Consider the following 20,127-nt stretch of genomic DNA (forward strand, 5'->3'; position numbering starts at 1 on the left):
AGACAAAATTTTCAAAACGACTTATCTGCTTTTGTAAACAAAGATTCAAACGACGATTTGACGAATCTGATAGCTCTCCCACGCAAATCAACACCATCAACAAGTAACGGAATCCTTCACCTACCGATTGATGAGATTCGTCAAATCGTCGTTTGAATCTTTGTTTACAAAAGCAGATAAGTCGTTTTGAAAATTTTGTCTTGAACTAATGCTATATTTGCGATGTTTTGTTTATATTTATAATTATGACATTACTAGAAAATATGCTTTGCTGAACAGAAAAACCCGTGATTTAATGAAATGTTGTAAAGCTTTGAAGTTTTGTGTGTCACAAGAAGCATTGCGCTTTGTGGCGGCCAGGCTTCGGAATTCTCACTCATATGAATAAAAACCTGCAATTAATCCATTTAGCGGAGTGTGATTTTTCATGGTCCCCCTGTGAGGAAGTATTCTCACACAACATTTTTATCCGGATAGAATGGCGGGTGATAAATTCGTGAGCGCCGAATCGCCGGATAATTTAATTTTAATCCACAAATTTTCCTTCTCGTCGCCTCATCAGATAAATTTTACAAGCATATTTACAAAAATTTAGGACCGCAACGGGATTCGAACCCAAAACAATTTTAAAATGTTCAGAGCGCCCACTAAAACCACGCCACCGCATAAATTGATTGAAAGCAAAGGGAAAACTGCTGTATTGAACCTTCTGCTTATCGTGGCGCATCGTCAGATTCAATCAGCTTGGAGAGGCAAAGCAAGCGGCATTTGATTTTCGCGAAACATGGGAAGAAGGATAACAATTTTTCGCACCATCGCTTGTGCCGGAGTTTATCGCATTGTAATTTATCCGGATAAAATGCATGGTGGAGTGATCAGTTGTCGCGTGAGTGAGTGAGAAATCCGAACCCTGGTGGCGGAATTTGACTACGGGCTCCGGTAACCTCTAGCAAGGTGTTTCTGTATGAATCTGAAAACTGGTTCAACTAAAGCGATATTGTTTCGCTCAGAAAGCACTAATCCAAATCTTAGTAATGATGGGTCTCTTAACAGAACCGACAAGAAGACCAATAAGCCGTCGATCAAACCAATTATCACGAACAGTGTAAGCGCCTTGGAACGTGTAATATGAACATTCTTTCAAATTTGATATGAAGTCGAGATTATGTAAAATATTTTATTGATTAGCTTCCCAAACCATAAGTAACTGAACCACTGGAAATACAATTTCTGTAAAGAAAACATCAATAAAGAACTAAACTGCGGTAAAATTGATGTTGATACATTAATTAATTCAATTTAATAAAATGGAGAGTGCTAAACTCGTCTTAGACGGTTGAATACATTCCACTAAAAAGAGTTTAAAATAATGTTTTTCTTAACGATTTTGTTTAGCGGCGCAGCTAAAATTTTTGATAATATAAAGAATGGTTTAAGTTTAAATTTGTTTCGAAATTCCACGAAATTTCGTTAGAAGCTAGTTTTTTTTAGCGAAATTTTTGCAATTTTACGAAACGAAACGAAATCAAGAAATGAGATTTCGCCATGCTCAAATTCCGCGGAATTTCGTTTTGAGCCAACTGAAACGAAATTTTTCGAAATACCGCATATGCTTAATTGAAAATATTAATTCAAAACCCTGATTTAGATCTGGCAAATACCTTTGCGACTGGAAGCTGTTCTGAAGAAGCAGCTTTGTCAGCTGAAAAGGCACTCGGGATTTTATGCCGCAACAAATTCAGTAAGCCGAGGATGTGTGGATGACGGAAACAGAACAGAAGCAAAATTTTGTGGATGAGATTCCCGAGCTTAATTTTTCTGTTTTTCTATTTCCCGTGCAAAGGTCGCATTGAACGCACTCTTCAGAGCATCGCAGTTAACTTCACTTTTGTTTAAACTGACGGCAGCCCAAAATAAAAATAAACCAATGACAGATACTGCTCTTTCGCAGGCACTTTACAGCAGCGGAAAAGAGAGACAACTATCTGGTGCAAGCGAGCAGCCTAGATGTAAAGAGAAAAAATAATCCCGTGTAAAGTGGTGATCGGTCGTGCTGCTAAAGTGTTTTGTCCGTGCTCGATAATTACGAAAATAGTGCAAATTCCTGCACATTTCTGGCTTTTGCTGTTGGATTAGCCGTATCTTCGTTGCAGGTAAGACATGTTGACGATGGTGGTAAAACAGAAAAGCATAACAAACGGAGCAGAATTGCGATGGAAAATGTCACAGGTGAAAATTTGCTTTGGTTCCCCTGTCCTCGCTGCTGTGTGACGAGAAGAAGAAAAATGTGATATAAAAAAAAACTTCACCACACAGGGAACCTCCGTCAGTTAGCGGGTGGAGAACGGCTGACGGCGATCTCGGAAGAGAGGGTGGATATTCCATCGTATGTGTGCGTGTGTGTGTGCGGTATCGTTCGGGCAAAACAAACGAGCGTGCAAGCGGGACAGCGAATGAGCAGCCCCCGCCTGGTGGGTGCACTGTTATCGGAGAAATTATGCAAGAAATTCGCCGTGATTAGATTAATCAGCGCGGCTTTCGAGTGGTGTAAGCCCTATTGAAAGCTATCGAATATTTATGGTTGGTTTTATGAGGATTCAGCTGGCGATAAATGCAATGGGAGTTGGCTTTCGTGGTATTTTTATTTATTTATTTGGTACAGGAAGTCCATCTCTGTTGCTCTTTCCTGGTCCTGTACCTATACCGATGTTGTTGTTTTGGTGACTATACATTTCTTCCTCTCAAAGTTCAAGGATATTTTGTCCTGAAAATCCTTGTGATGTTATTGTCCTTTGTTACAACATACTTATGACGAATTTGAAAAGTTTAATTAGTAGCTATTATATTCTATTTTTGGTATCAATAAACTCATTTTGAAAGGAACTCATTAAAATGTAAATTCAGGAAAAATATACTCATCTAACGTATATCATTAATGTTTTCAGGGATTGCGCAAATGGCATGTGGAGCTCTAAGCAATATAAAACTATGCAAGGCATAACGTGTAATTGTGAGGGAAGGCGATGCATCAATCAACTACATATGTTCCGATTAACACAATTTTGTGTGAATATGCAGTATTTGGTGACTTGACTGTTGTTTCATTTTGAAGGCATGAAGAAAACAGTATCGCCAATCGGCCAAGATAAGTGGGGCAACGTCCAGAGCTAATCGCTATTTGACGACAAGATACTCACATCATTAGACAGCTTAGAATTAGTACTCGTCGATAGAAACACTTTTTGCATGGGATGATATATGACCAAATAGTACCACCTTTCGTTTGCCGATGAAGAGGGATTAATTCCCATGCTAATACACCTCCCTTTCAGTTAAAAACTTGACAGAAAGAATTGTCGTTCGTTTGTTAACCGAAAGTACCGAGAAATTGTACATTTAAGCTTAAATAACGGTATTAGCATGTTCATGACACATTTCACTATATTTCAAGTTAAACCGCGATCTCAAATAGTAATAGAGTATGGTGACCTTTTTTGCAGTATCTGTCCAAAATGTCGAAACAAACAACTTTGCAGTAGCAAGTTTTGCTCTAGGGTGCTTTTATCAAAGGATACACAACTTATCTTGATGAGATTCAGCTATCTTTCTTTTTTTTTGCTTTTCGGTTTACTGGAGATACCGAATCATTTGAACGTATGCAGAGTCCAATAAAAACAGAAGTCTGCTTCAGTGCGTGATGTAAACCTACAAGCTGAAGCAAGCCAACAAATGGAACTCTTTTGCAGATACAAAATTAGGATTAAGAAATTCCACAGATGATTCGAAGAGAATGCACTCAATATAATTTCCACTTTTTTCCACTATAAAAAGTTATGTAGACTTTAAAATTTGAAACTTTCATCTCACTTACTTGAATCAAGTAAAACTGAGTATGAATTAACTTTCTATTCCATTTTTTGACCCCGTCCGCTTCTAGTGGACGGGATATTACTTCACTAACGTAGGGATATCATAGAAATGATTTTATTAAAGATTCACTTAAATTCATCATGCCATGACCAAACAAAATTTCACTTCAGCTTAATTAGCTTTTTTAGTGAATTAAGAATATTCAGTACCATCGCTAATGATTCATTTAACGTTTACATACGAAATCAACATTTAATATTTACAAGTCATGCTCGTTCTGCCTAGAGATGTGCACTGAGTCATTCCTGCCGACATTTTAGCATTGGTGCGCCGCTGCACAAAACTGAACGCTGGCGATATAGTTTATCTTTCTAAATCAATATTGTAAGAGATAAAACCTATACGAAAAGAAATCTGTTGCACAACTTAAGAACAAATTAAATAGTAAATTATTTACTAAAAGAAGTTATTCAGAACTTCAGACATAAAAAATGAAATTACGATGACTTTTCTTTGGAAATTCCAAAGAATTTCTCTTTGAACTTATGAAGTACTTCCCCCGAAGAACTTTTCTCGGAAACTTCCGAAGAATGTCCCTCCGAAAATTCCGAAAAATTTCCCCTAGGCATTGCAAAGAATTGATCTATACGTTGAGGATTGAGAACGACTACTGAAAAAGGCATGCTGACAGAACCGCAGCAGGGGCGACGAGGTAAAATTTAAAAAATTAATTTGCAAAATACTTTAGGCATAACATGTTTAGGTATTTTAATACCAAACGAGTAATAATTTGTTATGCTTTTGGTATTGTAATAACAAACTATGTTTGTTATTACACTAATTTGGCAGCCTTTTGCCAGCTACGTCTGAAGCTTTTCCCATAATTTGTTAAATTATTCGTTTCTTAGAGATTCCTTTTAACCAGGGACCAGTACTTTGCGATCGTATGGAGCTCCGGCGAATTTGGGGGGTTGGACTCCTTCGTGACAGTATTAACGCTATTAGCAGCGTACCAGTTTTGAGCCAGTTTTCCGTAGTGACAAGATGCTAGACCTGGCCAGAACAGAACTGTACCTTAATGTTTCCGAATAAATGGCAAGAGTCGTTTATTCAGATATTCATCAACGTACATTTGTGAATTTATTGTACCGATTGTGACGAAAATGTCGCTTCTGAGACCGCAGTCACATATTGCTTCCCATACGAGAAATTTATTTGGAACTACGACAGTTTTTTCTGCCTAAAATGTTCTGCGAATACTCCCCTTTGCTTCGATGTATAAAACAGTTATCCCGGATTTAGAGATATTCAACGACTTTGCAATGTCGCCGTGCGACATACCCGGATTTTCCACCTTCTGTGCAAAATGAGTTCGCGCACGTGTCATTGATTCGACGCCATTTTTCAAAACAACAAAGGCATGTTGCAAATGACATTTTTACCATTTAACACATACATTTAACGTACATTTAACTTCATATTGTGGTGTTGGTATTAACTTTGTGTGTACTGACAAAACTGTGTTGAGCAATTTTCGGTGACTACTTTTTGCTGTGCACATTATTTTCTCCTTCTCGGGCAGAGCAGCTTCCACCGGAGCCACGACCAGTACTGCAAAAGGTCGTAATCGTCATAAGACAAAGATTGAAAGAATCCATGGGACACCATGGTCTCGGAGAAATGAGCGAAAACGGAGAGCTGTTCGCAGAATTTTGTGGTAATAACGACATGGTGATCGGGGGATCGCTCTTCCCTCATCGACCGGTTCACAAGGTCACGTGGGTCTTCCGTGACGGCTTTACAGAAAATCAAATCGACCACATCTGCATCAGCCGAAAATGGAAACGGAGCCTTCTTGATGTACGGAATAAACGTAGTGCCGATATCGCGTCTGATCATCACCTCCTCATCGGCGAAATACGCCTGCGCATTGCGCGGATTCGTCGGCAGGAGGAGAGAGTTGGACGACGGTTCAACACAACACACGCCGACTGGAAAATGTCACGGTGAAAAGGTCCTTCGTTGAAAAACTGGAGACGCGTGCTGCAGATATTCCGGAAGGTGGCAGCGTGGAAGACCAATGGACCGCCATCAAGAATGCCTTCATCGCCACCAGCGAGAACAATCTGGGCGAACTGTGCACCCAAAGATAACAATGGATCACCGATGGGACCTGGAGGAAGATAGAGATGCGAAGAGAAGCTAAAGCCGCGAAAGAACGATCAAAAACCAGAGGAGCCAAAGTCTAAGCCCGTCAACGATACACGGCTCTTGAGAAGGAAGTAAAACGCTCATATCTACGGGAAAAGCGAGCGTGGGCAGACTCTCTGGCCGACGAAGGAGAGAGAGCCGCCGCAACCGGGGACATTCACCTCCTCTACGATATCTCACGACGCTTAAGCGGGGCGAAGATGAATGCAACGATGCCGGTGAAAGACGCGAATGATCAGTTATTCACCGACGCAATTGATCAGCTGAAACGCTGGTTCGAGCACTTCGAACAACTTTTTCAAGTGCCAGCCAGGCCATCACCACCTCGGCATGATCTGCCTAGGATCCGACGTATAACACGTGTCAATACCGAAGCTCCATCATTGCTAGAGATTCAAACAGCCATCCAAAGCATGAAATCGAATAAAGCCCCAGGGGTCGACCGCATATCAGCCGAGATGCTCAAAGCTGACCCCATGACATCCGCTCAACTACTACAGCGTGCTCTTGCCTACGCAATGCGGTCGGGTCTGAGCACTTGACACTTGATCAGTACAGTTGCTGATGAAGAATGTGTATAGCCGCCAGACATTCTAAATACTCACGCTCCTCTAATGTGGACGTGTACCATACACATGTGGAAGTATTGGCTTGAGAAATGGATTGCGAGTGATTTGACTATGCATCTAATATGGGAATCTCGAGCTTGTTCAGTAGCCGCTAGGTTGCGAAGGCCGACGGAGGTCCTTCGTAGCTTAGTTGGTTAAAGCACCAGTCTAGCGTACTGTAGGGTCATGGGTTCGAGTCCCATCGAAGGGAAAGTGGTTACCTCCAATACATTTTCCAAATCAATATCTTCCTCATAACGTACATATTCACATATGAGTTTCATAATATTGTAAATTAACGTCCAAGTCGGGTGGTTTAATCCCCGGAAATAGGCAATTAACTTTGATTGTACTGCATCGTTTATTTCGTAATATCTGGGATACCGGAACTTTCCCGGTCGACTGGATGCAAGGTATCTTAGTGAAGGTGCCCAAAAAGGGTGACCTGACTGTATGCGAGGCATAACTGGCGAGGCATTATGTTGCTGTGTACCGTTCTCAAAGTTCTGTGCAAAATTATCCTAGCCCGTGCCGGAAGATCCTGTGTGGACCATATTGTCACGCTCCGCATCATTCTGGAGCAGGTCGACTAACTCAAAGAGTCCCTTTACTTGGTATTCATTGACTACGAAAAAGCGACCGTCTCAATCACGAGAATATGTGGGGCGCCCTGAGACGCAAAGGGGTTAGGAATGGGCGATACCGATACGATATATCGGGAATCGATATTTTCGCTCCGATTAATCGATATTTCGTATCGATTTTTTTTAAGTTCGATATTTGACTGTATCGATTTTTTCTAGCGGATATCGGATTTCGATTTTTTGAATTCCAAAAATATAGCACATTAGACACAATCTGTTAAAAACTGCGAAACAGCGAAACTGTGATGTGCGACCTGAAATGAAAAATCTAAACTAACCCTGTTTTTTTTTTTTTTTTGCTCGTGCTTTTAATTTTTCGGGCGTATCGATATATCGGAATATCGATGTTTCAACGCCGATATTTTTCGGCATCGATTTTTCGACAATAAAAACATCGATTCGGCAGTATCGATATTTTTCCGAAAAACGCCCATTCCTAAAAGGGGTTCTTGAGAAAATCATCGGCCTCATCGAAGCACACTACGAGGCCTTTTTGTGTAGAGTGCTGCACAATGGGATCCTGTCCGACCCTATCCGGGTCGTAGCTGGTGTGAGGCAAGGATGTATTCTATCACCGTTACTGTTCCTCATCGTAATCGATGAGATTCTGGTAGATACGATTGACCGTGAACCAAACCGCGGGCTGTTATGGCAGCCCATAACCCTCGAGCACCTAAACGACTTCGAATTGGCGGATGACGTTGCACTACTCGCGCAACGGCGCTCTGATATGCAGAGAAAGCTCAACGACCTTGCCGATCGCTTCTCCTCGGCAGGTTTAGTCATCAACGTCAACAAAACCAAATCGTTGGATGTAAACACAGTGACTCCTTCCAGTTTCACAGTAGCCGGGCAACCAGTGGAGAATGTTGATATATATATAATATATCTTGGTAGCCAAATGGCGTCAGACGGCGGTACCAAGATCGACATAGGCAAACGGATCAAGAAAGCAAGGGCTGCCTTTGCGAGTTTAAGAAATATCTGTAAGTGAACCAAAATACGAATTTTCAACTCTAACTTGAAATCTGTGCTGTTATACGCTAGCGAAACATGGTGTGTATCAGTGGAGAACACTCAACGGCTGCAGGTGTTCATTAACAGATGCCTGCGGTATATAATTCGGGCCTGGTGGCTTACAACTGGATCTCAAACAACGAGCTCCATCGTCGTTGTCACCAGAGGCCGATAACAACAGAAATTCGGGATCGGAAGTGGGGCTGGGTCGGCCACACTCTACGTAGGGGCGGAAACGAAATCTATAAACAAGCATTAGACTGGAACCCAGCGGGACATCGCAGCAGAGGCAGACCCAGAGGCTCGATCTCTAACCGAAATCTAACCTGGCGACAGGTTAAAGCGATAGCCGGGCATCGCTCAGGATGGAAATCTTTCAAGTCGGCCCTTTGAACCACCGGAGGTGTACGGGATCCATAAGTAAGTAAAGTAATTGAAAGAATCGTGGGTTCTTTAATCATTTTTGCATGAAAGGCAGCCATGAAAGGATGTTGAAATTCCAGCACTGGCCACGACACTGCTTAATCCGATTCTATTTCTGCTGCTGTTGAACCTTCCAACTATCTATCTTGCTCCTCTCCAAACGACGCCATCATGAGTAGTGAACCCGCCATAACCATAACCAAAATCATTCAACCACCAACACACTACCGAAAATACCGCTTCTAATATTGGAATCGGTTTTCCAGCCTTAAATACTCCCAAAAGGGCACTTGATCCCAATGAAACTCGCTAGTTCACGGATCAGGTATCTGAGGGTCGTATATCGACTGTTCCACCTCATACACATTCTAAACAGCAGTCTTTATCTCGAAGCAGGAGTTCAATAAAGTTAACCTCCCACGGATGTTGCGATGGACTGAAGAACAAAGCGGAATCAGAACACAGGAGGGAAGATGATTGTCTAACTACCACTGGATCTCTCGAAAGGCGAGGCATGACGGTTCCTTTGTGAACCCGGGGACGCATACAAAACAAAGTTTGTGAAAGACTCACGATTCAAGGGCTGCCACTTCCTAATAACTAACTACCACGGTTTTCTACATACCAATTATCAATGTTTATTAATGACGTCACATATGGTTACTTGCTGTTTAGCTAATCGTTGCCGGATCCGGATCTGGGCTTGTGATGACCGTTGCGAAAGCTTTCGATGGTAGTTGTAATCGGGAAACCAGTGGTCCTCGTGGTACCGTTCGTGGCATTCGAGAAACATCGGCCGGAAGTTCGTGATTAGGCCGGATGGAGGGTTCACTTAATTAACAATGGGGTATTGCACGCCGCACTCGAAGCTTGGTCGTCCTGGCACCATGGGGAATCCACGATGTCGAAAGACGGATTACAATGGCGGACACGACATCGCCGAATCGGGGTATACACAGGAGTCACGGTTCGCTTACCGTGCTTCCGTTGGCAGCCGCTCGAAAGTTGACTGAAAAGTTAGATGCGATGCTCCGCCAGGATCCACCAACGGAGAGCTTGAAACGAGATTACAAGAAAAAGGCCCCTTGAACGGACCTTTTTCTTGGCGTTTCTAACATGTATGTTTTGGATGATTCTTTTGTTCGTGGTATAATCGTCTTCTTACATCTTTTTCTTTTGGTACTGTGACTAACACTTCTTTTTGCTTTCTGACTTAGCAACTGGACCTAAATATTAGAAAATAACAAACTTTAATTGTAAGACTTCACAAACTAGAGGTATTTGAATTCTAACCTCGAAACGGAAATTAACCACGCGCGCACTTCAACTCCGTTCGAGAATCACGGTTGGAAAGGAAACTTCTCATCGTACCCCCATCTTTTATATGGAAAACCGTTTTCCCGTCAAACCAAACTTGTATCTTCAACCCACATGCTAACATCTCTCTTGCTGCCGCCTCCAACGAGTCAAAATTCTGCTACATTGCTGCAAATCCCGAGGCGTCGCCTAATCCGGATAGAAGGGGCACCTTAGGACTGAAAGCCATACTCAAGCAGCACAATCAAAGCTAATTTGGTTGCTGCGGCTTAATTGTGACTAAATCTGGTCATATAGGATTTGCAGCGATCGATTTGAAATGTTTGTGTTGCTCTGGTACCCCAACCGGAACCTTTGGGCCGACCCCGGCGTCCGAGGATGGCCACGGACAAGCACTTTCGTGACGCCCTGGGTAGTCGGGACGCCATGACCCCGCCGGAATGACCCGAGCGACCTGCAGTGGAGAAAGATTCACGACACAACCCTTTTCATTGTGCGGACGTCATTCCCATACCGAAACTGAAAAATATTCCTCGGCACCGGGAGATAGATAGAAGAGGGACGCATTATCCCCATGCGAGCAATAATGCAAGCACAAGGTTCCAAGGCGATGTTTCTTCGGACGGCGTCGCGGCAGTCAAGCGATTCCTGTGTGGCATTATCGGAACGCTTTGATTTTGCCCGACGACGGACGCCGAAGGATGTAAGGTATCGAGTAGCAGTATGCTGACTGATCAACCAGGACCATCAAGCAGTTAGATCTTCGGATGCTGTGAGTACAATGAGCTTCAATTGGCATCCCGGGTCCTCCATTCCTGGTAAACATACCTCCAGTCGATTTCCGGGCATCCCGTGGACAACAACCCGGGTTATATGTCTCAACAGACTCATGCGTTAAGAAAATTATTTTGAGCTTTTTAGTGGAATGTCTTCACTTGTCATAAGACGAGTTTGTACAATCCCATTGAATTCCACCACTTAATTGTATCTTGACAGATACGTATTTCGACCTCAACAGTAAGGCCGTCTTCAGTGTCTCGTACTTGACTCGACTTAGACTCATGCGCTCAAAATCTAGTTCAGCTCCATTTGTCGACCCTGCCTATGGATTTAAAGGTCATCTAGGTTTGATAACCCGAAACACTGCCGCCGTGAAGAGTAGTACCCCTCCAGAAACCACCGATAGTAATCACTCCCACTCCAAAATCGCTTTCTTCTCTTATGATCAGTGCAGTGCAAATGATACGTCATCATCATCGCACCTAACTGCGTCAGGAATGGATCAATGCAACCTTCTATTCTTCTTTTCCACCCCTACGCTTCCACCGGACGTCAAAATCTGTCTTCAGTGGAATATTTAATGGATTTGGGAAAACCTGTTGAGCCGAATCTCACAAGCGTTCCTTCCACCACGTTCCTTTGAAGGCCAGTGGTGGTGATCGGAATCTTTCAAGAGATCCCCTTTGACGTACATCAGTTTAGCGAAGACCTCCCACACGCTGGTGTCCTTCACCGAGGTAGCATTATAATACGCGTTGTGCATGCCTGGTGAGTGACATCATCAGTGAGATACATCCGCGCCTTCTCATCTTGGGAGATGAACGCCTATCACCCGATCTGAGGAGATACAAGGTCGAATACCCGTGGTGTAGCATTACTTGAAGCTTTGGAGGTGGTCCATCTTCTTTTTTAACGCTCATTCTACTATCATCATTGATGGGACCACCATCATTCGGTCCCTTTTACCCGTGTTAAAGTGACAGGTTGCCTCTGACCTGTATGATAACCATTTCTTAATTCAGCGGCTCCCTCCGAGATGTTTCCTCCGAGATACCTTCCGCCGTACCTCCGGGCTACGGATCCTACTTTACCGGATTCTGGGACGACCACCAGGATGCCTTCGAGCAGGGTAAACACGCAGACTTAGTATACCTCGATTTGACGAAGGCCTTCAACCGTAAGTGGACGCCGTTAGTGTTGCAGCAGCTAAGCGAATGTGGCTCATAATAATGTTATGACGTTCGTGTTGTAATCATGTTATGACTCTCAGGTTATGACGTTCGTGGAATATATCAATATCAAATTTTCAAAACGACTTATCTGCTTTGGTAAACAAAGATTCAAACGTCGATTTAACGAAACTGATTGTACTCCCGCGCAAATCAACATCACCAATAGATAGCAAAAGACTTCACCTACGATATTGATGATTAACTGGTCGGGTAGGCGCTTCTCAAATTAAGGCAATGATGAATGTCACCTCTTCTTCAAAAATAGGCGTTTGCCCAGATTTTGGCAACGATACTGTTGGATTCGACCTTGCCAGAGGGCAAAGAGCAAGGGTCGGACCGGCTAGTAAACATAAAACGCCTCAAGACATACATAAATTGTGTGCAAACATTTTATTTCTTATGCGCTATCTGCTCTTCATCAATTTCCCCTGTGTATCTCAACTTCTATCCTTCCTGCCTGCTAATCTTCCTATTTCTGTTCCTCTACTTCCCTTCTTCATTCACATTCACTTGTCATTTGCCTCCACATCTCGTGGCTACTCACGCCTACAGCTTCCCTTCATTTGACTCCTACGGCCTTCGACACGGCGTACGGCTACCTCGCGAACACACCGCTCCATGAGCCCGTGCATGCACTGCTCCCGCTATTGATGCCGACTAGGGGAAAAACTTGGACCGCACATCGGTCGCCACTTTGACTGCGTCCTGGAGTGCCTTGGTGCACAGCGCGGGTGTGATCCTGTTCCCGGACTGCAATCGTCGGGAGAGAATGGCTTGCTGCCAAAATCGCACCTTGAGTCGCTCGTCGATCGCACCTTAAGCCACCTTTGTTTGCACGGCTTGATCCAGTCGGCGCCGAGTGCCGTTTCCACCAAAATCCGCAACGAAATAATTCCCAAACAAGAGCCCTGCCTAACGGTTTATGTCAGATATGTTTTATCATTTGCGTTTCAGATAAAATTACTCCTAGGAGGCTCTCTTTTACGGCGAATGTTTGATACGTTGGCTACCGGTCGCTATCCGTTGTGGTAGGAAGTTCCCGTATACTGGATCCTATGCACGTTCTGCCTATATTTCGGGATTATAACGGATTAAACGCCCATCCGTGCATTATTGTCTCACAACTAACCTGGCTTGCTCAATGAGCTTCGCTCGAGCACACTCCGCGCGGGGGAATTTATCCGCACCCGTAACTGTGGAGAAGTTCCTTCCGTGCCGCCTCAAGTCCTCTGCTGCTCTTGGTGTGTGTCCTGCTCGGTCTTATTCGGTCACGGCAAACCGAATGGTCAACCCTTGTCTGGAAAATGCCGAAATCGAAACCGATATTGGTCTGCTCTTTACGCGACCGCCAAATAGACTAACCTTGAACTATGTTTGGAGTTTCCTCTCCTGATGATCTGGCGATTTATCGGCTGCGTGGCACTTTTTTCCGTCTTACGAAACACGATGGGTTCATCCGAGGCCTCGCTTTCCGGCCCAGCCTTTTGTTGTCCAGGAGCACTCCACCGATGCAGCGAGCGTGGCAGTCGGAATCTTTTCTTCGTCCCCACTGGTGACCGTCAGACGGTATGTGTGTGCCGTGAACGGAAATGACGAATTTTCGTTCAGTCACGAACGACAGGAAAATTCTTTGTTGCTTTTTCGGATTCAATCCTAGTATCCCTTGCAGCATAACATTTGATCTGCAAGGTGACATAACGGTCATAACACTGTCATTGGCTGGGTGTTAACTAATGCTTCAAGGTTTGTTTTTGTATTTTGGTTTGCACACCTAACGTAATAGAGTGAGCTAAGCTCCTAAATTACGAACGTAACAATACCTTTTTCAAAAGTGGGCGCTTGCTTGGATTAAGGCAATAGTGTATGTGATCCCTTTTTTAAAGGTAGGCGTTTGCCCGGAATAAGGCAGTGCTGAATCTGATTCCTTCTTTAGAAGTAGGTATTCGACTAGGATACGACAATGATGAATGTGATCTTTGCTTTGGAAGTTTGTCGAGTTTGTCCGGAATAACTCACTTGTAGATATAATTCCTTCAATGAAAGAAAACAGCTGTCCAGTATGAGTTAAAGTGATATAAATCTTTTGCAGAAAGCAAGCATTGTTTTGGCATAAGAAAAGAATTCATGCTTTCGTAACGAGCACGAATTTCCAAGGCAATGATAGATATGAATCAAGGACCCTCCATAGCCATGCGGTAAGACGCGGGGCTACAAAGCAAGAACATGCTGAGGGTGGCTGGGTTCGATTCCCGGTGCCGGTCTAGGCAATTTTTCGGATTGGAAATTGTCTCGACTTCTCTGGGCATAACAGTTTCATCGTGTTAGCCTCATGATATACGAAAGAAAAAAATGGTAACTTGGCTGAGAAACCTCGCAGTTAATAACTGTGGAAGTGCTTAATGAACACCAAGCTGCGAGGCGGCTCTGTCCCAGTGATGGGATGTAATACCAATAAGAGAAGAAGATAGATATGAATCAATCTTTGAAATGAAGTCTGCGTCCGGAATAAGGCAAAGTGATATGATATCCATTCGTTAACATTTTTTGTGTATTATGGAAGTATTTCTTAGAAATAAAAAGAAATTGAATAGAATACATCGTTCCAAAAATTGTCTGTTATGTTAAATAATCCCTTTTACGGAAATGAATTATAGAAGAACCCTTCATTACTTAATCATGCCAAATATCCGTTATGAAAAATTATCTTCACTGTTGTCGCAATTCGAAGTAATTCCTAATGTTTCATATAAAAACTTTATGCCGAATGACTCAGACTCATGTTTCTTTCTCTATTCTGTAACTACCAATAATAATCGGAATTTCCTGTTTCCTGTTTCACTGTTTCTGACGAATGGCACATTCTGACATTTTGTTCATTCTGGCAAATTGGTTTCTGACAAAAATGTCATACAATCCATTAGAAGGCCGCAGCTACGTAAAAGGTCAAAGTGTTCCTCCGAGGAAGGGTCCATTGGGTCAGCGAAGACGTAGTTCACCTATTGTAGGCCGGTAACCTTTCGGAAATTTCTGTTTTGGAAAATGTTGTATTGAAAATGTTGTCCTTGGGCAATAAACGTATCTTCGTGTTAACTTTATGGTATACGAAGGCAAAAAAAAAATAACTTGAAAAGCTTGCAGTTAAGAACTGGTATCGAATCTGCTTGATGAACGCTCAAAGTAAGGTTACAATGTTCCATGCAATGCTAACAAAACATGAAAAGAAGGAAATTTATGAAGAGCATCAAAAATACAAAATAATCATCGTGTTACATTATCAAACAGCTCACCTTCCCGAACAAGAATACATAACAAAACTGTAACTAGGGAAGTTATTCATATCAGGAAAATATTGTAACAAAATTTGTTTTAAATTTGGCTGGTTATAGTTGTTAAAATAACAAAAATCCCTCTAGCCGTAACATAATTTTTACAGAAGCTGGTGCTTTTTATCAACATTATAACAAACGTTGATATAATTTATAATGTAGGAAAGTAACTTTGTTTCAGCCATGTATTTTGAACGGGGTTCAAAATTTTCTGAAGCTTCGACTTTTCCCCAATATCTACCATTAGCGTTAGCATAGAACAATTCGCACAAATTCGTAGGTGGTACAAGCCAAGACTATTGTACGAGAGTAGCATCACTTTCATCCGTTACCACAGATAATGATTTAGGACTAATCACTATCTCTTGGATGGAAGCCATGCACTTTCAAATAGTCGAGATCTGTCCTGACCACGTCCTTGTGATTGCTGAGGAATGGGGAAGGATGGTTAGTTGGACACCTACTCAAGAAAGATGCAGAGAACTCTACGACCTCTCATAGGTGCCACGGGAGGTTTTGGGATTGTAGAAGGTTATAACAGTAGGAATCGTTTTGGTAGAACGTGAAACACAGAAAGAATTAAGATAGATATACAAAGTAGGAAATGAACGAGCCTGGAATTGAACCCACTACCTCCTGCTTATAAGGCAGAAGCGGTAGCTACTAGACCAGGGCTCATCTTCGACTTTTTCCCCAATATCTGTGGACAAAAACAAAATTAAAGCCTGTCCACGTTAAATTTCGGACACCCATCTAATAATGCGATTTTTGAAAATTTTCACAGTTTACTGAGGCGATCAATTTACACAACAGCTGAATCTGTCTGGTTTATGTGCTGCTTTCAGCATATTTTGATCACGCCCAAATTGATTAAACGACGACAGATCGATTAGACATTAGCTAAGTGTCCGAAATTTAACGTGGACAGGCTTTAGGTTCTTTCGGAAAAAAATAAAAACAACCAATATTGTTAATATGTTAATATATGATATGCAATTAAACTGCAATTAATTTTTTTTCAAATTATCTAATTATTACACACGTTGTTTTTAATAACAACCATTGATATGTGTGTTAGATTTTTGATATACCTTGATGATCGGGTTTGTTTTACAAGACAGTTTCTTACTAATATTTGATTCTCGCCAAAAATGAAACAAATTCCTGTAATGACGCACTATTTATCTTCCTCATTTGCTATTGGTAGCGCAATTATCTAAATTTTGACAGTTTGCGCTTCCACTAATGGATGGATTTTTTGCGCCTTACACCTCTAAATCAAACGCAAACCTTTAGTAGTCGTAAAATTAAGTGTACCCCTTTTGCGTTTTTTTTGTTGTTGGTTACTCTCTTGCAGTAATGATGATGATGGGGATCGAGTTCGATATAGCCATCGCTTGAATAAACCGGTCCCGTGGATTGGCGTTTCGACGCGTTTCGTGGCTTCTGGTCTTGAGTAGGGTAAACGATCCGTTAGTTGCGATTCGATCTGGTATACGATGTAATTCATAATCATGTGGCATGTTAGTCTATTGATAGTCTTCTTTAATTTATCGACTTTGTGCATAACCTTCGGGGTCTCGCATGATTGAGGATAGATTTTTCATACATAACACCCAACCAAAAATTACGACAGTTATGCAAACAGTTTAACAATGGTTGAAGGTGTTTGTTAAGGTCAAAAACTCACATTTCGCATGAGTGACAGTTTTCCTCCTCTCAACAGATATTATTTGATATTATTTGATAAGTAGTATGAAGTAGGGCCACTTGTTCAGTACCACCACTATTGCCTCTTTCTCCCTAACACGATTTTCTCTTCGAGAAGTAGTTTTTTTCGGTTCGAACGTCTTACTCTATAAGACACACAGGGATTAAACTTTTGTTATTATTTTTATTAATTCTTCTGTCCGACAGCTAGCGAGAGACGGTCATTAAATCCTTTGTGCAAGTTTATTGTTCCCATTCATCACAATGATGGGACAAATCGGATTCGAGTGCCATTTAGCATAATCGATGTTTTTTTATGTTTCGATGTTTGGAAGAAGATACAACGTAACGCAAACATTTAAATTTCAACTGGTTAGCATTAGCATTGTTACGGTGTGATTCGTAGATTGAACACTAGTGATACTCATGTTTTACTTTTGAGATCCTTATCTTGAATGCTATCAGAAATCAAGAAGTGGAGAGGTCTTTGATTCCAGTCTTAGACAAAATTAACAAAAGCATGAGGATTACTTATACTGGCCACGCCCATCTTCACTGTAACTTGGGAGAGGATGGAAGTGTTGATGTGGGCAGGCTTGTAAAATGTCATCTGCATGTCATTTGAATAATTTATTCATAACTTTCTTCGGAAGCCAAATTTACTTCAAAATTTTAGATGCACGCATAACGCTTGAGTGGTGCTATATTCTTGTCCAAAGGTACATTACTCTAAATATAACATCTGAGGCTAGAGAGTGAAATCTCTCCAAAATGTCACGTGTCATTTGATATAATGTCATTTGAATGACATTTTGCCTCCCATGCCCCAGATTACATATTTACAGAAATTTCTTGTTCGCCATACTTGATAGTTGATAGCTAACTACCGAAAAAAGTTCTGGGAAAATTATGAAAAAGAATGCAAATGACATTTTACAACACTGGATGTGGTACTTACTTTACGAGAGGCCACCGATTTAGCGACACCCTCATAAGTACCATGGAGTTGAATAATGAGGAAGGTATTCGTTGGGTCAGGATTTGCCGGTAGCTGGCATATGTAACCGAGGTAGATCTTACCCCGTAACACACCACGTAAAGGTGTCAACCCGGCTTGCGGGTTCAATATAAATATGTCCTACTAGTCTCCGAAAAGTCAAGGGGAGGGGGGGACTTCGTATGATGGAGAATAAATATTAAAAAAAATCATCGGATTTGTTAAAGAATGTATTGAAAATCTTCAAAATTCCACGGAAATTTTATTTTTATCCCCTCAAATTTTTATTTTTGGGCAAAGTAAATCCGAGATGGAGGAAGACATATGCTTTAAAATGTTTGCATTGGCCTTATTATGGAGCCATTCATTTTTTAACCAGAATTATTATGAAAGGCAGTACTTTGTACCGCTGAATGCGCAAAACCGATCTATAAAAAATAAGAAACGATTCGTAAATAACATCTGAATGTTCCATAAAGTGCGACCATAAATAGTTCAGAAGGAAATAAAATAGTTCAGAAGTATCCATAAAGAATAATTAGAAGATCCATAACTGCACTAAATTTTAGCAATTAATTGGAAAATATATTCCGTTAGACATGATCAAAAAAAAAACGCATGATAAATGTTTCATGAATAATATATATTTCGATCGTCAGAAAATCAAATGATTAAGTAAAATGATTAAAAAAAATAAAATAAAATCACTTGAACAAAATATGGATCATCATCACGATAAAAATTGCTCATGCAACTCGTGGTTCATTCGCCTCCTCCACGTACCGTCCGCCATCTGCATCCCACCATAGATGGTACACAGCACTTTCCTTTCAAAAACTCCCAGTGCGCGTTGGTCCTCCACGAGCATCGGTCAAGTCTCGTGTCCGTAGAGTACTACCGGTCTAGTATGGGTTTTGTAGATTGTCAGTTTGGTGCGGCGGCGAACTCTATTCGATCGGAGCATTTTGCGGAGTCCAAAGTACGTACGATTTTCTGTCATGATACGACTTCGAATTTGTCTGCTGGTATCGTTATCGGCGGTCACCAGTGAGCCCAAGTACACGAATTCTTCAACCACTTTGATTTCGTCATCACCGATAGAAAATCGTGGTGGGTTGCTTACATTGACTTTGCTTGAGCCTCTTCCTATCATGTACTTCGTCTTCGACGTGTTGATGACTAGTCCAATCCGTTTAGCTTCGCTTTTCAGTCTGATGTAGGCTTCCTCCACTGAAATCCGTTGGAATCACTATTCGATAAACATTAATAAAATTCGAAAAAACGCGGCATTGTCCTAGCGTAGCTTACTTAGATAAATTCCTGGACATTCCAGAACATTCAGATAAATTCCTGGATTATCTTCCGGAGGATTTCCTGGAGGAAATAACGGAAGAATTCCTGGAAAAAAATCCGGAAGAAATCTTGGAGGAACTTTCGGAGGAATTCTTGGCTGAACTTACGGAGAAACACTAGAAGGCCTTTGGGATGAATCCTTGGAGGATCTTCCGCAGAAATTACTGGAAGAGCTTCCGGAAGAATTCCTGAAGGAACTTCCGCAGGAATTTCGGGAGGAAATTCCGGAGGATTTTCCGGAGAAATTCCTGGAGGAACATCCGGAGGAATTCCTGGAGGAAAGAACTCGTGGAGGAACTTCCAGAGGAATGTCTGGAAGAACTTATGAATGAATTCCTCGAGGAACTTCTTGAGCAATTCCTGTAGGAACTTACGGAAGAACTCGTGGAGGAACTTCCGGGGAATTTATTTATTTATTTATTTATTTCTTCGTCTTGAATTATAAAACTCCTCAGACTGCTTCTTATCTAATATTTCTTATTCTATTCTTAAAAGTTTAGACACATTAAAATCAAAAACAGCGCCTGCACTATTAAACGACCGAAAACAGTTTTCCAGAGGGTTGTTAAAACCATATGACGTCCTGTGACGCTGAATCATAATAAGATCGCGTTCACGCAGATGCCGAGAAGGAGCGTA

General features: G+C 41.8%; 1 protein-coding gene and 1 long non-coding RNA gene across 2 annotated transcripts in view; one reads left to right on the forward strand and one right to left on the reverse strand.

Moving 5' to 3' along the window:
• The first annotated feature begins 1,996 nt into the window (after positions 1-1,996).
• LOC134204721 (steroid hormone receptor ERR2) overlaps positions 1,997-20,127 on the forward strand; it is a 204,909-nt gene continuing 186,778 nt past the window's right edge. The window contains exon 1 of the mRNA XM_062679529.1: positions 1,997-2,153. The gene's annotated coding sequence lies outside the window, so the exon portion shown is untranslated. The remainder of the gene's footprint in view (positions 2,154-20,127) is intronic.
• On the reverse strand, positions 12,478-13,685 carry LOC134205244 (uncharacterized). The gene is made up of 4 exons (XR_009978099.1): positions 13,465-13,685; positions 13,232-13,399; positions 13,067-13,170; positions 12,478-13,010 (listed from the first exon to the last, which is right to left on the reverse strand). It is a non-coding gene; the product is annotated as an uncharacterized LOC134205244 (long non-coding RNA).

The sequence above is a fragment of the Armigeres subalbatus genome, chromosome 1 (assembly GCF_024139115.2).
Source record: "Armigeres subalbatus isolate Guangzhou_Male chromosome 1, GZ_Asu_2, whole genome shotgun sequence".
Classification (NCBI taxonomy): Eukaryota; Metazoa; Arthropoda; class Insecta; order Diptera; family Culicidae; genus Armigeres; species Armigeres subalbatus.